Source organism: Vicia villosa, linkage group LG1 (assembly GCF_029867415.1).
Source record: "Vicia villosa cultivar HV-30 ecotype Madison, WI linkage group LG1, Vvil1.0, whole genome shotgun sequence".
Taxonomy (NCBI): domain Eukaryota; kingdom Viridiplantae; phylum Streptophyta; class Magnoliopsida; order Fabales; family Fabaceae; genus Vicia; species Vicia villosa.
The window spans coordinates 212,257,689-212,273,716 of NC_081180.1; positions in this window are offsets into that span (position 1 = coordinate 212,257,689).

The following is a 16,028-nucleotide window of genomic DNA, read 5'->3' on the forward strand; positions in this document are numbered from 1 at the left end:
CGAGAGTAAAATTGTATTTATGAAATTTTCTGGAGTTAAAGTGAAATAATTATGATTTTTTGAATAATTTTAACATGATTAATTAAATTAAATAAATATGATTTAGAATTAAAAAAAAAATAAATAAAAAAAGAATATTAAAAGAAAATAAAAATAATTATTAGATATTAAATAAAAAGGGTTTAGAAAAAAAATGTAAAAGTTTTTATTATATATATGAAAAATAACTTGAATAAAAAGGAAGAGAAAAAAACAAATATATATATATATATATATATATAAATAGATAATATATAATTAAAAAATAAAAAAAAATAGAAAACTTAGCGCGTGATCTGGTGATGCGCATGTATGGTGGTGTTTGGTGAGTCCTCGCGTCTGGAAGCGTAGGATGAATCTGGAGATTGGATGAGTGGCAGAGATGATGATGGACCATGGTAGCGCGTGTGGCATGATACACGTGATCCCTTCGTTCCAATTTAAAAACGCGCGCCCAGGGCTTCCAATAGGAAACTGCCACGCAATCGTCTTCTTCATCATGCCAACCTGCAACCTATCTTTTTACAGCGCTCTTTGTTTGGAAGCGCTATAAAAAACCTGCGTGCTAAAACTGAAAATAGCGAACAGAACCAAATACACACAAAAATTTGGCGCACCACCACCAATAGATTCGTATGATTCTTGCGAATTTGGCTATGGTGTCAACTTATTCCAATTTTACCTGCACTAGAAAGCCCCAAATCGGAGCACAAAACCCTAACATGGCACTATGTTCATAACGCCATAATAACGTGCATAATTATCCAGAATCGATCATTACGTAATATAAAACATAAATATAGGGTTTAAATCTGATGATAATGCATGAACAATGCTAATCGAGTAAGTTTTGAATGATGCAAACCGTGGCTTTTAGAGGTCGATTCTGAGAGTAACGATAGCGTGCAATGATCCAAACACCTCCAGTTACCTTCAAAGAATGTATTGCAATGCTTTGGAACCTCTGAATTGGCTTCAAACTCCAAAACCGAATCTCACTTTTCTTGAGATTTTTGAACTCGAATTAGGGCTCTTTGAGGTTGCAACCACGTCCACCCTTGCTTCTGAAGGGTTTGTCTACTTATAGAGGTGTTTTTTAGGTCAACAAAACTAAAAGAGATCTTGGTAAATCTTGAAATTGAGTTTTAAGAAATTTGATTGAAATATGCCATGAGGTCTTTCTAAAAATGTCCAAAATTTGATTCCATTATCTCAATCATCTAATGCACGAAATTTGATTGCATTTGGAATATATTTGATGATTAATGATGATTGGAATTATATCTTTTGTAAAATATTTGATTTTTCTAATTTATATGATTTTAATTCTTTTTAATTAGAATAGAAATCAAAATAAATCACATAAATCAAATATTTTTGTGGGAAGAGAGATCTTGGGCTTTGGATAACTCATGGAAGAGGATTGAATCAAAATCTCTTGGGCCCATTTGCAAGAATAGTTCAATTTTTTCACATTTTCCCCTCCAAAATGGTCCAACTTTGACAAGGCCTATCTCTCTCATTTTTTGAGGTATGGAATTGTTCTAAGATTTTTTAGAAACCTTAGTGAGTCCTCTAACCAGTATATTTGGTCTCATATCAAAATCATTTTTCATTCTCATTTTATGAGCTTTTGAAAAAGGTGTCTTTTGGTTGGCTTTTGAAAAGGACCTATAATGTATGAAGCCATATCTCTTAAACCATTGACCTATGAGCTTTGATTCTTGGACCCTTGGATAAAGGAATGAATCCCCTTTACAATGAGATTTAGTGGGAATTTTTCTGATGAAGTATGAATATTTGGTGAATTTTCAAAGTTTGGTTGACTTTTTTAGTTCATGCCCAAAATAGTAACTCTTGACTTTTGACTTCTCTGATCTTTCCTTGCATCATCATGATCAACCCTTGATCAAATGATGATTTTAGGGTTATGAGGATGTTGTTGACCAAATATCTTGAGTTTTGACTATATATTGACTTGAAATGACCATTTTGCCCTTGAGAGTCGACTATTGACTTAATCAAGGTTTGAGGGACTCAACTTGCCCTGATTGGCTTGAAACCTTGCATGGAGATTCTTCGGGATGTTTGTGACCCTATGGAACCACCTTGAGCCATTGATTCAGTAATTTTTCTTTTGAGTGAACCAAACCCTAGTTCAGAGCCTTGTATAGGAGAGTATGTCTAGGAGCTTTATGTACTGATTTATATTGGGATGGAAAAAAATGTATGGGCAAATTTTGGGGTATGACAGCTGCCCCTGTTCAATTATCTTAAACCTGAAGAGTGAGTGGTTTGTGTGCCAGTCGGTATCTGAAGGTGGAAGATGATTGAACACTAGAATACCAAGAAATTTGCCCTAGCTAAAGTAGGGACTTTTGTCGGAGATGGGCTTAAAGATGCCATCTGGATAGTGTGAAGTGAATTAATTGTAGTGACTCTATTGTCATGATTGTTTCTGTACTGAATACCAGGATTAGACATGTGACTTAATCGTTATGACTCCATTGTCGTGACTTCGTTGTGGTGATTCCATCATCGTGACTCAGTTGTCGTGATTCCTTTATCGTGACTCGGTTGTCGTGATTCCTTTATCGTGACTCGGTTGTCGTGATTCCTTCATCGTGACTCAGTTGTCGTGATTCCTTTATCGTGACTTAGTTGTCGTGATTCTATCATCGTGACTCAGTTGTCTTGATTCCTTTATCTTGACTCAGTTGTCGTGATTCCTTTATCGTGACTCAGTTGTCGTGATTCCATCATCGTGACTCAGTTGTCTTGATTCCTTTATCTTGACTCAGTTGTCGTGATTCCTTTATCGTGACTCAGTTGTCGTGATTCCATTATCGTGACTCAGTTGTCGTGATTCCATCATCGTGACTCAGTTGTCTTGATTCCTTTATCTTGACTCAGTTGTCGTGATTCCTTTATCGTGACTCAGTTGTCGTGATTCCTTTATCGTGACTCAGTTGTCTTGATTCCTTTATCGTGACTCAGTTGTCGTGATTCCTTTATCGTGACTCAGTTGTCGTGATTCCTTTATCGTGACTCAGTTGTCGTGATTCCATCATCGTGACTCAGTTGTCTTGATTCCTTTATCTTGACTCAGTTGTCGTGATTCCTTTATCGTGACTCAGTTGTCGTGATTCCTTTATCGTGACTTAGTTGTCGTGATTCTATCATCGTGACTCAGTTGTCTTGATTCCTTTATCTTGACTCAGTTGTCGTGATTCCTTTATCGTGACTCAGTTGTCGTGATTCCTTTATCGTGACTCAGTTGTCGTGATTCCATCATCGTGACTCAGTTGTCTTGATTCCTTTATCTTGACTCAGTTGTCGTGATTCCTTTATCGTGACTCAGTTGTCGTGATTCCTTTATCGTGACTCAGTTGTCTTGATTCCTTTATCGTGACTCAGTTGTCGTGATTCCATCATCGTGACTTAGTTGTCGTGATTCTATCATCGTGACTCAGTTGTCTTGATTCCTTTATCTTGACTCAGTTGTCGTGATTCCTTTATCGTGACTCAGTTGTCGTGATTCCTTTATCGTGACTCAGTTGTCGTGATTCCATCATCGTGACTCAGTTGTCTTGATTCCTTTATCTTGACTCAGTTGTCGTGATTTGCGTGTTGTGATTAAGTTTGTTTCTTTCTTTGATTGTGTCAACACCATTCGTGGTGGCCAAATTAGGTATTGGAGAGATGATCGTGTCAGTACCATTCATAGTAACTGAATTAGATCGTAGATATTGTTTATCTGCTTGTACTTATGTCCTGAAAAAGTAGAGTTAGTCTTTATGCAATGTTATGATGCATGTGCTATGAGTTTCTCAAAATAAATGAGAAACTTGTATATGAGATAATGTATGTAATGTATGAACATGTTTATGATATATGATGTCAGAATATGATTTGTCCTTGATTGAGAAAATAAATCTCTGCATCATTGTGATTTTGATATATGCTTTTTTTTTGAAGATGCTCAGCTGAGGATTTATGATTTTGCTTGGGGATGACCAGTAACTTGATGTACCCTGATTGAGAATAAAAGATATTAGTAAACCATGTTGGAGAAGAGAAAAGTGTTGGAGAACCGGTAGTGTTGAAGATGTCAACTCTATTGGGGAGTCATGTCTTTGTTGAGACAAATATGTTTGAAGATGTCTTCTTATTGATTACTCTGCGGGGAGGTGGTTTTGTGAACCTGGCTCTGTGGGGAGACATGGGTGTCTTGAAAGTTGCCCCCAGTATCATAGTAACTTACTACTTGATTCAGGACACGCCACTGAGTATTGATCAAGATGTTGAATTTGGACTTGCATAGATTTGCCCCAGTTAGCAGGAACTTTGGAAAGATTCGCCTCGCGAGGACTTTATGAGATATGCACTATGGGCGACATGCCCCTAGTAATCATAAACTTAGGACGATGCCCCTGACTGTTTTTGCTTCTGAGAGATTCTCGGAATCTTGACTTGATTGCCCCAGATTGATTGGGCAATAGTTTGAAACCTACTTGGGATGTATGCCTTTCGATTGTTTGGTATTTGAGAGATTCTTTGAATCTTGACCTGATTGTCCCAGATTGATTGGGCAAAGCGTGTCATGCCCCTTGTATACATAGGAGATATTGTTTCTCGGAATAATCTTGTCTGTCGGGATAGCTTTCAGTCATTAGTTATACCATGTGCAAGTTCTTTCTGATGCTAACATTTGAAATTATGTAGCAGAATATGTTTAATAATGAATTCATGAGATGCAATGCATACGTTTGTCTTGAGTTTTTGAAAAACCTTTAAAACAGGAAATGTAAAAAGCGCAATACTTGTAAAAACATGATATTTGTAACAACGTGATGTTTGTAAAAATGAAATATCAACTCAGCATTTTTGGTAAACCTTAAGGAGTCAGGATACCCTTTTGGTGACAGTATGCTTTCGAACTAACCATACTTCAATTAGGACTTTCAAGGGTTGTAACGTGGCTTGGTTCACGGTTTAAGAAACAAAGGATAAAGGCTCAAATTTTTATTGTACCCACCCCTCTTCGTGATGATCTTCAGTCCTAAGCTCAGTTAATTCGACTTATGCATTCAGGTTCCAAGAGACTTTTGGATTTGCACCTTTGATAATGATGATGGTTCACAAGCAAAGAGAACTTTTGAGATGGCAGTCACTTCTTCCTTTTAGTAGTCACAACATTGTGTTGTTTAGGAATTTATTAACTTCTCTTCTTTCATTTTTTGATATCCCTAACTTTTGCCTGAACTGTCTCTTTTGAACTTACAGTCAGCGGGACGCCTTGATTTTTGCCTAAGTCTTCTTTTTGATTTTTGACTTAGCAGGCTTTTCTTTGTATATATGTTTTTTCACTTTTTTTCCTTTTTTGAAAGATATTGACTGCCTCGCTTGACGATTGATGAACCATCATTGGCTTTTGACATCTCCAACATTTCTTTGATGTGTACGGATGATCGCTTGTGATTGAACCCTTTGTTGAAAGGCGTAATGAACGATTTTCTTGAAATAGAATGCACAGCCAAATTAAACTGAGAACTACCCTGCCCCAGGTTATGATCAAGGATTTTAAATTGTGCGAGAAAGAAAACTTCTACTCCTTAGGCTCAAAAGGGTTGACGAGGGATTAACATCCTTATATCTCCACTGTTTAGGAATTGAAATAATGCATGTACATCGTCAGCATAGTCTGCTCAACAGCATACTGTATGAGGCTGCGGTATCGTTTTCGTCATCCTCCCTCAAAAGGCTTACAGTTTTAGCAGGAGTTGAGTATCATAAAAACATATGTAAAGTAAAGACATAACTTTAAAATGAGTGATAACGAAATAAATTATTCAAGACAAACATATGCAATGCACTGATGATGATTATTAAAAATAGATAATGTCTATCATAATTCAAATGTTTACACAAACAGAATAGGAATTTGCAAACGAAAGTAAAACTAATGATTAAAAGTTTATCCTTCTAGCCATCCACATTATTAGCAGCTACATTAGGAGTATCAGGAGAATCAAACTCGACCTCTCCAGCATCGATCATATCTTGGATTTTGTTCCTTAATGTCCAGCAGCTATTCGTATCATGACCAGGACTATCAGAGTGGTATGCACACCTCATATTGGGATTATAGCTTCGAGCAGAAGTACTAGGATTCTTAGGGGGATCCTTTAGAGTGATCAATTTTAACTTCAACAAGTGTTGTAGTGCTTGAGCTAGTGACATATTGATCTTTGTGAATTGACGTCTGGGTGTAACTTGTTTGTCTTGACGACCTTGTTGAGGCGCCGGTGTGGAGCTCAGAACTGCCCCAATAGATTGATCATGGTTTATCCTTTTCTGCCCATACACAGCATTGGAATCTTCCCTCTCATTGAAATGCTTCTTTGTAGTACCTGAGGATGTCGCTATTTGAATCTTACCACTTCGAATGCCACTCTCGACACGTTCCCCAGTCAGTATGAGGTCAGTAAAGCCAGATGAGGAGCTACCCAGTAAGTGACTATAGAACGGCCCAGTTAGCGTGCCCATGAATATGTCCACCAACTCTCTGTCATTCAAAGAAGGTCGGACTCTTCCAGCTAGATCTCTCCACTTTTGTGCGTACTCTTTGAAACTTTCTTTAGGTCCCATAGACATGCTTTGTAGTTGCATGCGAGTTGGTGCGAGATCGGAATTATATTGGTATTGCTTATAGAAGGCAACAACTAAATCTTCCCAAGTATGGATGTTGGTACTTTCCAGTTGATAGTACCATTCGAGTTGAGTTCCAGATAAGCTTTCTTGAAAGAAATGGATCCAGAGCCTCTTATCAGCAGTGTGAGGTTGAATCTTCCTTACATAAGACCTCAAGTGTAGTTTAGGACAAGAGACTCCATCATACTTAGCAAAGGCGGGAGTTTTGAATTTTGGAGGAATAACGACCCCAGGCACAAGTCCAAGCTCTTCAAAATCCAGCCCAGGTACCTTCTGAATTTCCACACTTCTCAGACGCTCTTCTAACATCTTGTATTTGTCATCGGGATGTTCGCCTTCATGGTCATAGTCTTCTTCTTCTTCAGAGAGTTCGGCAGAGTCGTGGTTACTTTTTGCATCGGTTTTGATACTAGCATCATCTTGCTCATCCTCATCACTGTCTTCAGAGGTTTCAGCATCCCTGAGTTGCAAGATTGGTCTAAGCTTTTTCCCTCGAGTCTTCTTACCCTCTTTGGGAGCTTCAGCTTCTTCAACCTTTTTGAGAGGGCCTTTGAACCTTCTTCCCATATTGAGAACACCTTTATGTTTCTTGGTCTTCTTTTCCTTCTTAGTCAGAAGGGATTTCAGCTCATCTTGCCCCTTGGACAAATTCAAAATCAAGGCTTGGAACTCAGTGTTTTGAGCTTGGAGATCCTTAACTGATTGTTCGAGATTCATGATGCTGAAATAAACAGCGAGGAAGGATGAGAAATCCATCATAGGAAACCTGTTATGCGATGTTATGAATGCAAATGAAATGTTTTCAAGGATCTTTAGGAATCTAGTTAGCAACATTAGAAAATGAGTTGGTCACGTCTTTGTTTGAAGGATTCTAAATTTTGTCTTCGAACGTCCTTCTTTGAGAATCAAGCTCACCATATCGAGTGGGTCATCGCCTCTGATTCGGGATACTTTTTGAATTTGAAAATGCATGGCTAGAGGAAAATAAATCCTCTTGCCCCTCGATTGGTACTGTGTCTTTGAATTGGAAGGTATGTGGCCAGAGGAAAATAAATCCTCTTGCCCCTTGATTGGGGAATCAACCTTTGATAGAGGTACCTGAAATTGTGCGCCCTAAACCCCTAAGATCCTTGAAAGGGTCAAATCATGTTATGTTTATGATGTCATGATGTCATGAATGTTATGCGAATGTAATTTGTTAGACTTAATGCGAGATGGTAAGGACAGACAAGTCCTTTCAACAAAACCTGCGAGGAAATGAGGGTTAGTAGTAAACACAAACAAGTCACACAAGTCACGCAAGTCACACAATTGCCTTAAGGGTAGGCTTGCATGATGTTCAAAGGTATGTACCCTCCCTCCTTTCGTTTAGTGGGTTCAACCTGTCTTAAAAGTAACCAGGTTCTATGGTGCTCATATCCTTGATCTTTCTCGTGGGCATTGTCTCAACATAGCGCACAATCGGCCAGCCAAAAACATCCCTTGAGTCTAATCTCAATGAGTGTAGCATCGAGTATCAACCGGCTTTAGTCAGGAATCCAAAGTCAGCCATCTCGCTACTTCTTATAGGCCAAAGTCAAGTTCGACTAAGGTTCTAAGGGCGAATTAGTGCTCATGACACCACGCGGTAGCCAAATGTCTCCTTGATCAAATTCAAGGGCCATCAGGACAAACCAAAGTGTCACACTAACGGTGGCCACCAGTTCAACCATAACGATACATGTCGTACAGTCTCCCTGATCTCATGCCACATACCTAAGGTACTCAGATCCGGGTTAGGATCTTTCACACAACAGAATACCCAAAACAGCCCTGCAAAAGTAAAGCAAGCAAAACAAACAATAGAAAACATTTAAGTGAATCCTAAACTTTTAAGGTAACCCCTCTTAATCGAAAAATCCCCAGCAGAGTCGCCAGTTCTGTAATACGGTGAACTGACTTTTATCGATCGAAATGTCGCGGTTAAGCATGAGTCGCCACCGACTTTTATTTTATCCAAACAGATTCGGAAAGGCAAAAAGAAACAGAAAAAAACCTTTTAAAAGAAATCTAAGTTCGGGGGGTAATTTATGCAAAGGGAAGGTGTAAGGCACCCTTTGCATCCATGGTTTTCCATGGGCTCTTAATTGCTTTGCTTGCTCGTTTGTTTAGAAAATGTAGATGAAAGAGATAGGGACTTTAGCTTGTGAATAAGCGTTGCCCTTTTGAAAAATTATGAGAAAGAATATAATAAAAAGGTTTGAGCATTGCAAGGCAATTAGGGGCAATTACCTTAAACTCAGATAATAGGTCTCTTTTTGCCTTTCAGAATGAAAGGGTCTATCCTTGCCATAAGAGGGCAGGAAGCCTTTCGTTTGGAGGTTGGAGGGTCATCGAAGCATCCTTCGCCATAAGACTATCCCATGCCATAGAAGGGCAGGTAGTCTAAGGCAAGGATCAGAATAAGCCATTTTCGTAGGCAGCCAGAAGATACCTCAGCCTTTTTCCGTAGGGAACTTCCGAGGGTCGAGGTCATATTGTGTATCGAAGGCAGCATCATTTAGGGTCGTATGACCTTTAGTATTCGAGGCAGCATGGCTGAGGTATCCTCGAATTCGAGGGACGTGGCTTATTCTGCAAAAACACAAAGGCAACAGGCAACAAGGCAACAGGCAACAGAGAGGTTACCCCAAAAGGGTGCGTGTGTGCAACATTCACGTGATTATATTCAGATATCTATCTTTTAATTAGTTATTCTAATTCAATTAACGAGTTGCACTCCCTAAATTACTAACCACACAACAATATAACAATAATAATGGGGAAGGGAAATTGTAACCAGCGGAGGAGAGGGGAATTGAAACCAGCGGATCCCCGATGGGGTTTGACACAAGTAATAATAATAAAAGGCATAAAATAAAATGAGGTTTAGGGTTACCAATGACGTAGCTTTGGCAATAGATAAACCTGACAAGAAAGAAGAAACAGAAAATTGAAGGTGAGTGCATAATCGGCTCGAGGGCAGACTTCGTTAATTAAGAAAAATAAAATAATGAATTAAAGGTAAAACAGAGAGGATGCACTTAGCTTTGGTGTTTTCCCGATAGGGTTGAGGGCACGGGTTTGTCAGAAACATTGACTCTAATCATTAGAACAGACAAGGAAACGGATAAGGCGTGAGTGTATTATTAATTCGAAGATAATCTGGGTTAACGTAAATAAAATGAAAGAAAAATAAATTAATAATGAATAAATAGGGAATACTTAGCTTCGATTCGAATTTGATCTGATATGGTTATTAGGCGCCTTTAGGATTGACCCTGAAACAAGGCAGAAAATAGGTGAAGGCAAAGCAAACCCTAAAAGTAAATTAATTTAAGTATAATTAAAATTAAATAGAATAGAACACTTATCTTTGAGGTTTGTTGAGGGCGCTTGTACGAAATTAATCATATTGCTAACCCTGAAAATGCACAGGAAAAGAAGTCGTTAGTGTATTATCAATCCTTGTTGGGATTCAAATGAGCTATAATGTTGAATAATTGATTTAATTAATTATTGGTCTCGCGACCTAATTAATTAAGTCAGGTTCAAAAAAATTAAATCGAGAGTAAAATTGTATTTATGAAATTTTCTGGAGTTTAAGTGAAATAATTATGATTTTTTGAATAATTTTAACATGATTAATTAAATTAAATAAATATGATTTAGAATTAAAAAAAAAATAAATAAAAAAAGAATATTAAAAGAAAATAAAAATAATTATTAGATATTAAATAAAAAGGGTTTAGAAAAAAAATGTAAAAGTTTTTATTATATATATGAAAAATAACTTGAATAAAAAGGAAGAGAAAAAAACAAATATATATATATATATATATATATATAAATAGATAATATATAATTAAAAAATAAAAAAAAATAGAAAACTTAGCGCGTGATCTGGTGATGCGCATGTATGGTGGTGTTTGGTGAGTCCTCGCGTCTGGAAGCGTAGGATGAATCTGGAGATTGGATGAGTGGCAGAGATGATGATGGACCATGGTAGCGCGTGTGGCATGATACACGTGATCCCTTCGTTCCAATTTAAAAACGCGCGCCCAGGGCTTCCAATAGGAAACTGCCACGCAATCGTCTTCTTCATCATGCCAACCTGCAACCTATCTTTTTACAGCGCTCTTTGTTTGGAAGCGCTATAAAAAACCTGCGTGCTAAAACTGAAAATAGCGAACAGAACCAAATACACACAAAAATTTGGCGCACCACCACCAATAGATTCGTATGATTCTTGCGAATTTGGCTATGGTGTCAACTTATTCCAATTTTACCTGCACTAGAAAGCCCCAAATCGGAGCACAAAACCCTAACATGGCACTATGTTCATAACGCCATAATAACGTGCATAATTATCCAGAATCGATCATTACGTAATATAAAACATAAATATAGGGTTTAAATCTGATGATAATGCATGAACAATGCTAATCGAGTAAGTTTTGAATGATGCAAACCGTGGCTTTTAGAGGTCGATTCTGAGAGTAACGATAGCGTGCAATGATCCAAACACCTCCAGTTACCTTCAAAGAATGTATTGCAATGCTTTGGAACCTCTGAATTGGCTTCAAACTCCAAAACCGAATCTCACTTTTCTTGAGATTTTTGAACTCGAATTAGGGCTCTTTGAGGTTGCAACCACGTCCACCCTTGCTTCTGAAGGGTTTGTCTACTTATAGAGGTGTTTTTTAGGTCAACAAAACTAAAAGAGATCTTGGTAAATCTTGAAATTGAGTTTTAAGAAATTTGATTGAAATATGCCATGAGGTCTTTCTAAAAATGTCCAAAATTTGATTCCATTATCTCAATCATCTAATGCACGAAATTTGATTGCATTTGGAATATATTTGATGATTAATGATGATTGGAATTATATCTTTTGTAAAATATTTGATTTTTCTAATTTATATGATTTTAATTCTTTTTAATTAGAATAGAAATCAAAATAAATCACATAAATCAAATAATTTTGTGGGAAGAGAGATCTTGGGCTTTGGATAACTCATGGATGAGGATTGAATCAAAATCTCTTGGGCCCATTTGCAAGAATAGTTCAATTTTTTCACATTTTCCCCTCCAAAATGGTCCAACTTTGACAAGGCCTATCTCTCTCATTTTTTGAGGTATGGAATTGTTCTAAGATTTTTTAGAAACCTTAGTGAGTCCTCTAACCAGTATATTTGGTCTCATATCAAAATCATTTTTCATTCTCATTTTATGAGCTTTTGAAAAAGGTGTCTTTTGGTTGGCTTTTGAAAAGGACCTATAATGTATGAAGCCATATCTCTTAAACCATTGACCTATGAGCTTTGATTCTTGGACCCTTGGATAAAGGAATGAATCCCCTTTACAATGAGATTTAGTGGGAATTTTTCTGATGAAGTATGAATATTTGGTGAATTTTCAAAGTTTGGTTGACTTTTTTAGTTCATGCCCAAAATAGTAACTCTTGACTTTTGACTTCTCTGATCTTTCCTTGCATCATCATGATCAACCCTTGATCAAATGATGATTTTAGGGTTATGAGGATGTTGTTGACCAAATATCTTGAGTTTTGACTATATATTGACTTGAAATGACCATTTTGCCCTTGAGAGTCGACTATTGACTTAATCAAGGTTTGAGGGACTCAACTTGCCCTGATTGGCTTGAAACCTTGCATGGAGATTCTTCGGGATGTTTGTGACCCTATGGAACCACCTTGAGCCATTGATTCAGTAATTTTTCTTTTGAGTGAACCAAACCCTAGTTCAGAGCCTTGTATAGGAGAGTATGTCTAGGAGCTTTATGTACTGATTTATATTGGGATGGAAAAAAATGTATGGGCAAATTTTGGGGTATGACAGGTACCTCGAGGGGTAACAATGATTGCCCCAATTCCTCGTCCATAAGCGTTGACGGCTCCGTCAAAGATCAAGCCCCACTAGGATCCTATCTCAGGTCCTTCGTCTGGTAGTGGCTCGTCGTAATCTTTCATCTTGAGGTACATGACGTCCTCGTCCGGAAAGTCAAAACTGGTTGATTCATGAACATTGAGCGGATGGTAAGCAAGGTGCTCAGCTAGGATGCTCCCTTTCACGACTTTCTGAGCGTGATACTCGATGTCGTATTCTGATAACAGCATCTGCCAACGAGCAATTCTCCCGGTTAAGGCAGGCTTCTCAAAGATGTACTTGATTGGATCCATATGGGAGATCAAACAAGTAGTATGTCGAATCATGTATTGGCGGAGACGCTTGGCAGCCCAGGCCAGAGCACAACAGGTTTTCTCGAGCATGGAGTAGCGGGATTCATAGTCAGTGAATTTCTTGCTCAGGTAGTAGATGGCTGTCATACCCCAATTTTTGACCCTAAGATCATACATCATTTGCATTTCAATCATCAATCAAGATCGCAATCTTGAGGTATCATTTTTCCTTTGAGGGGAATCATCAAGCACTTTTAGCTTTTTATTTGTTTTATACTAACCAAAATCCAAAAATATGTATTTTGTCTCTTTTGTTTATATTTTACAAGTAAAAGATCGGGCAGAAATCAAAACAGTGCAAGAAAACAGATTTTTGAAGATTTCACTATGGAAATCGATTTACCCATGAGGGAAATCGATTTCCCTGGGGCGAAATTCAAAAAAATATAAGGAGGGAAGCATGACATCATTTTGGCACCAATTTTCTTTGATCATTTTTGTCATTTTACCAATTTTCCACCTCACCAAAATTAATTCCCTTCATTAAACCTTTTTTAACCCCATTTTACCATTTTTACCATTTAAATACCATTTAAACACCAATTAAACACAAGCTAATTACAAAATGCAAAAAGACCAAATTGCCACTACTCTTGCTCCCATCCTATAAATAGAGGTCTCTACTCCCTCATTTCTCAAGCTTTGATAGCCAAAAAAGTTCTTGCAAATTCATTTCTCAAGCTTTGAGAGCCAAAAAACCCCTTGCAATTTCTCTCCTCATCCTTACCAAATTCACCAAAGCTCTTTTTCTTTCATAAAGTTTGTGAGTCACATCTTGAACCTCACAAACTTTGAGCTAAACCACCATCCATTTCACTCTTTTTTTCTTCAATTGTTGAGAGATCAAGATTTGTGTTGGTGATTCTTGAAGTAGATCTAAGTTTTGTTCAAGATTTGGTAATTTTCTTCATCTTTATTCATCCATCATAATGCGATTCTTTTGTGCTTGTGTGTGATGCATCTTTGATGCTATATTGGTCCTATTTGATGGTGAATTGATGGAAAATTCGTGCTCCAATTGATGTGTGATCATAAGGTGTTTGTATGTTTGCTTAAGTCAAGTTTTATGCCTCCTAATGCTGATTTTTTGAATGCTGCGTGCAGGAAATCGATTTCCCTCTGTAGGAAATTGATTTCCACCTTATTTTTTTTCAAAATTTGAACTTTGCACTCAGGAAATCGATTTCCTACAGAGGTAAATCGATTTCCTGCTGGCAGAATGTGGTTTTTTGCCTTTTTTATGCTTGTTTTGGCTTCCTACTTCCTCCACTTGACTAATATCATTGGATCTAGGATGTTGATAGGTTTGAAAGGACCAAATCCATAATATTAGATGAATGATATTAATGATAGTGTGAGTTGATTTTACTTTATGCATTTTATCTTCTTCTTCTCCTTTTTTTTCTTTTGATCGATGAAAGTCTTAATAATTTGAGAATTCTTATGGATTCTTAGTAAAGACTAGATCGTTACCTATTTTCTTTTCGTGCGGTATTGCTTTCGGAGAATGATCTACATATCATGTCTCTCGAATGCATCAGCACATAAAGTTTTGACCGGCCTCGTGTAAACTCGGTTTTTGCGAACTGACTCCTTGCTCTCTTTTTTATTTTTATTTTTTTTTATTTTTTATTTTTTGCAAGAGTCGCCACCGACTTTTATTTTATCCAAAAAAGGAAAGGCATAAAAGAACAGGAAAGACCTTTTGACAGATTTTGGGTTCGGGGGGTTGGTTATACAAAGGGAAGGTTTTAAGCACCCTTTGTATCCATGGTTATCCATGGGCTCTTAATTGCTTAGCTCACTTTTTTAAATGCTTTGTTGATTTGAAAATAGAAGAAGTGAAGATGGACAATAGGTCACATAGGTCTCTGAAGAGTTTCACCGGGAATAATGCCCTTCAAATACCAGATGAAAGTTTTGAAAATAGATGAGAAGTTTTGAAAATACGTTGCTTGAAAATGGAAGTGTTTGAGCAAGCAATTAGGAGTTACTTACTCTTAATTTATAAGATCTTTCCTGTACGTTAGCAAAATAGACAAATAGAAAATAGCAGAAATATAAATAATATGTCCAAATGGACAAAGAGAAAATAACAGAAACATAAATAATACGTCCAATTGGACAAAGAAAAAATAGCATAAACATAAATAATACGTCCAAATGGACAAAGAAAAAATAACAGAAACATAAATAATATGTCCAAATGGACAAAGAAAAAATAGCGGAAACATAAATAATATGTCCAAATGGACAAAGAAAAAATAGCGGAAACATAAATAATATGTCCAAATGGACAAAGAAAAAATAGCAGAAATATAAATAATATGTCCAAATGGACAAAGAAAAAAATGACAGAAATATAAATAATATGTCCAAGTGGACAAAGAAAAAATAACAGAAATATAAATAATATGTCCAAATGGACAAAGAAAAAATAGCAGAAATATAAATAATATGTCCAAATGGACAAAGAAAAAATAGCAGAAATATAAATAATATGTCCAAATGGACAAAGAAAAAATAGCAGAAATATAAATAATATGTCCAAATGGACAAAGAAAAAATAACAGAAACATAAATAATAAATAATAAAATAAAGCATAAAGCAAAAAATATAAATAACAATATAATAAAATGCGGAAATTAAAGTCAATTGTTAGTATGTTAGCACGTGAATCATCTTGAAGCTAGTCAAGTATATCCACGATGTTAGTGAAGATCGATGGTGAGTGAATGATGATCTCGGATTTAAAGTTAATGAAAATTTATCAGAAGCTTGATAGAATCATAGCAACTACACGATAAATTTCCAAAAGTCTTAAATCAACTGCATACAATCTTTGCCATATTTGATCTTTTATTCTGATTCGGGACAAAGGAAAAAAGATAAGAAATGATATCAAATAATATACAAAAATAAATATAAAACAAATTAAACTTAATTCATTCTTTTTTGTGATTTTTTCATGAAAAGATAAAATAATTAGAAACA